This window comes from Wasmannia auropunctata, unplaced genomic scaffold (assembly GCF_000956235.1).
Source record: "Wasmannia auropunctata unplaced genomic scaffold, wasmannia.A_1.0 LD336101.1, whole genome shotgun sequence".
NCBI classification, from domain to species: domain Eukaryota; kingdom Metazoa; phylum Arthropoda; class Insecta; order Hymenoptera; family Formicidae; genus Wasmannia; species Wasmannia auropunctata.
Window position 1 is genome coordinate 76296 of NW_012026789.1, and position 4759 is coordinate 81054.

General features: G+C 35.4%; 1 protein-coding gene across 3 annotated transcripts in view; it reads left to right on the forward strand.

Annotated features, from left to right (window-relative positions):
• Positions 1 to 4759, forward strand: part of LOC105458022 — a 53522-nt gene that overhangs the window by 22764 nt on the left and 25999 nt on the right. The window lies entirely within an intron of this gene.

Below are 4759 nucleotides of genomic sequence, written 5' to 3' on the forward strand. Positions count from 1 at the left end.
CGTGTGCTCTTCCGATCTGTGATATATCAATCATGTAATGCAACTGTTATAAGACAACATGCATAAAACTCTAATTTTAGTTTTTTTTTCTTAAAAACCATACGGTTAATTGATTTAAAATTTTAATATAATGTTAGTTTTGTTTTAAAAAATATTCTATATAATTTTTAAACAGATTAAAGTATTTTGATTTTGCTATCGAACCTCCTTAAGTGGAACGATGCAAAGAGCGTTGTGAGCATTGCGAGCGCTAAGTGGAACGCACCCTTAAGAGGAAATCCGAGAGAGAGCATTCAAAATGGTATCTTTCTCCTTTTCCAAGTTATATTGCGCATGTGCAATAGACGGTAGTGAAGCTCATACAGTCTCGTTCTAAGGTTGAATATAATGCGTGAAGCTGGGTGTGCCTAGAGTTAGATGATAATCTAGGACTCTAGCTGTATGCAGTTGGCAAGGTCTCTCTAAAAATCTGTGCTCTCCGTCGTTTAGATGTCGATAAGATGAAACTGCTACCGGAGAGGATCCGAGAGCGGACATGCCGGCCTTTTGGCTGTAACGCTAAAATGCCCTCGCGCACTGTCGCCTTCTGAAGAAGTAGATCCAAATTAGCAAAATCAAGATTTCTGCACAATTTGTGGTGCGTGTCCGTACTAAATCCACTTTTCGAGTCTGCTGGAGCTTTATTTTCGAAAAATTACGCATTAGAAAATAAGGAAATATACTTTCTAATGCGTAATTTTTCGAGAATAAACGCCTGCAATTAAGCTGCGACCGGTGATTGAGCTAATTTCAGCGTCTTTATGTCCACCACCGACGAGATATTATTAACCTTTTAACGATGGGAGTGGTCGATATATCGACCACCTAGGGGACACAATTTTTGATGTTTTTTCAGGGAAAATTTTATGCGTTGAATATGGAAAAAAATGTAAAAATTCTTGGAAGCATCCTTGACCTTGAAAATCGCTATTTCTTTTATTTAAAAAAAATTTAACCTTGAAATGGCGATTTTCAAGGTCAAGAATGCCACCAGGATTTTTTTCACTATTTTTTCCGTATTCAGCGTATCAAATTACGTAGGAAAATACTCTCAAACCTTCGCGCTAAATTTTTACATTAGATTTTATCTTTGCAGGCGGGACTGGTCGTATTTCAACCAGCAGTCAGGTGGGGAACTCCATATAAGAAATTCATTAAATTTATTTATAAATTTTACGTCTAATAAGAAGTCGATTTTAACACATATTTCCCCGCCCTTAAAAGGTTAAAGACTGACACTCTTACGGAAGTTAGCATGGCTGGTTCAATAATTGCTTAAATTTAAGCAATTAGTCAATAATATAATATTAATTTAATGATTTATTGTTGGATCAATGTTTTTTAGACATGTAAATTGTAATTCATTTGTATTATAACTTGCTAATAGTTAATTTTATTTAAAACTGCATTTTTATAGTTTCCATACGTGTTTGATTATCCAGAGAGATGGTAAAACAGTTGGAAAAAATGTAATTTTGCGGCAATATATTTGATTTTATAGTATTATAAGTATTCATACTTATTTATAAAGCATTTATATAATAAAAATTATAATCTTAATAATATATTATTTAAATAAACCGTAAATTTGTCAAATGTTGATAACATCGACACTCTGCAATTACCTCCGGGCCCGCCGGGCTGGCACGAAAATTTGTCCAGGGCTGATGATCTTTAATAGCATCTCGTCGGTGTGTCCACAAAACGTGGACATTGAACTATGTAGCTAATGTCCACGAATTTTTGGTGGTGATCCGTGCTATGTCCACGATTTAACAATTGTGTTTAACAGTTGTTCTGTGCTATATGGGGTGTGTTCCAAAATGAACTTTGAGTGAATCTTGGAGGTTGAGGTTGAGGTTTAGTGGGGATGAGGTTAACCAAGATAGTAGTTATTTTGGAACGGGACTTAATTACAAATAGGTAAGTTGGCAACAAAGTTGACAAAATAATACATAAAAAATAAAATTTAACTTTAACACTTTTAAAAAAATATTATGTATGTCTCAGACATGAAGCCTTCTTCCAATGAGGAACTAAAAGGATACATTGATAAATACTAATACTGATAAATCCGCAAAATTATTTGTTGCGTATATAGTTGTTGCGTATATGTTAGTGAGCCCACTCCGCAGTTCTATACATTCCGCGTCGCCGAGCAAAGCGGTAAGCAAACACGGCGGACAAGCCATAAAGAAAGCATCCTTTTGAATAAATAGATTAATATCCGAGTTCGGCGCCGATCTTATCGCGCGACGTCGCGTCCGACGTCTCGTTCGACATGTTTATTTAAACACAAAAAAAAGAGAAAGCGGCAGGACCAATCATGTGTCTCGCATGACTCATGATTGGCCCATGCTTGCCGAGAGTTTCCCTATATAAGGAACAGCCCCGATGGGCCTAGACAGAAACGATTTTCATAGCGAAGCATACGCATAAGAAAACGTTAACCGAGTTCTCGAAGTTACAGTGAGGCCGAGTCCTCTCATAGAACAGAAGCCGAGCCCTCTCATAGAACAGAAGCCGAGCCCTCTCGTAAAACCGAGGCCGAGTCCTCGCACATATTGATACTAAAGAGACCGAGTCCTCTCACAGAGGCCGAGTCCTCTCATCTCATATTATATTCTTGACGCGACCGAGTTCGTGTATATATTTCTGTGTATTAAACAAGTCACAGTACTAATAAACATTTTTTAAAAAACTAATACGTGGAGTGACCTTCCTCGTATATACGATCCAATTATTAGATATAATAAAGTCTGATAAAATTAATGGAATAAAAAATCTCACCTTGCTGTGGTGAGCAACAGCCAGGTTATAGCGGCGCTCTTTTCGCAATACTGATCCGTCAACAAGTCTCGTACGATGTAATAAATACCGCCGTCTATGTCCTGCAGGGAGACTACGTCTCCGACTTGGAAATATATGTCTTTGTAAAACTTATTTTGGGTTATCTTAGGTTATATGACAGCCATTACACTAGACTCTTGCTTTTTCCCCACGTTTTACCTTGGGTTTAGCTGAAAGGATATTACTAGCCGGTTTTGTTACCGGCGAAAGGATGTAGAGATATTTGTCAGGAATATTGGAGGAACGTAACTAGGGTAGACACTCGTGGTACACAGTAATTAACAGAACACAGGTTTATTCAATTAACACGAAAAAGGCGCTCGACTCGCGAGGCATAATGGCTGAGATCTTCTCTCGTCGACAAAAGACTTAAGACCTTCACAATCTCTTGATTTTGAGAAGTCATAAAAGTTAATTCTATGGTTAACGCCATCCCGGCATTTTTCGCGACACCGGTAAAAGTTTTGACCTCTCCGTACACTAGCGCCAATTCTATTTTTAAGATGGAACTACGTACACAGTCATTGTGTACGTAGTTCCAACTCAAAAGTAGAAGTAATTGGCGCTAGTGTACGGGGAGATCAAAACTTTTACCGGTGTCGCGATAAACGCCGGGATAGCCGCTTTCATGCTTCTCTCTGACAACTATTTTGGAACGTTATTACAAGTCGACCATGAACAGATCATAATAATTTTGGAACGACCTACAGTAACTAAGGTTGGATTTTGGAACTCACCCCTTATAGGGTCTCTAGGCCGTCCTTGTCTCATCACCACTAGCTAACAAACACGGAGCTCAAGCGGCGAATTTGTTTATCTCACGGATACACTCCCTTCTCTCCAATTTTTTTGTCTCGCTGAGTTACCGAAATTCAGATGAAAGAAAGAGGATTTTAGGCGATTTCTGGCAGCGAGATGAAAAATAGTTTAAAAGGCATTTTTTCAATATAAATTTTATGTTGTAATACGCGTGTATATGATTCATGCATTACAAATACGCTCGTGTTTAATATATTGTACAATAAATAATAAGAAATAAATAAAAATAATTAGAATAGAAATATTTGACTTTTTTAATTTTTTCACTTACAAGCGATTTTATGTAAAATTTAGTTATTTTAGTTTAATAAATCGCAAATGATATATCAGTAAGTTTTGACTTTCTATATTTTCACAAAGCTCTTTCGACTTGGTGGCAGCGTGTCTGCCTAGTAATCGCAAGATCGCTGCGTGCAGGTTCGCGTCTCGACAAATAATTTTTTTTTAAATTAAAATTTTTAATTTTTATAAAAAAAGTAATAATAATAAATCACGCGGATTTATACACTTTGTCCATTTACTTCCCATAAAAAAAACTTGTACATACATTTTTCCTTTTTTATCATACTCGCTGTCTTGAAAATTAATTTTCTGAATTACTGGATATTAAAAATAAAATTTCTACATTTAGAAATGAAAGAATATTATGAACAATTGCTTTAGGTCAAATTATTCATAATATTCTTACATTTATAAATGTAGGCATTTTTTTAAATACTCAGCAATTTAGAAAATTAATTTTTAAGACAGTGAATATGATAAAAAAAGGAAAATGTACAATTTTTCTTATGAAAAATAAATGGACAAAATGTATAAATCCGCGTGATTTATTATTATTACTATTATTTTATCATAATTAAACATTCTTATTTAAAAACAAAAATTTATTCAGCGATACTCGCGTCAATCTCATCTCGCAAGTAAAACACGCCGTTGTAATCGCCGTCGGCACAATCGCTATTATATTTTATATTTTTATTGTGACGTAATATCACAAAATATATGTATGTGTATATATACAGAGTGTCCCATTTTATATTTAACAGTCAAA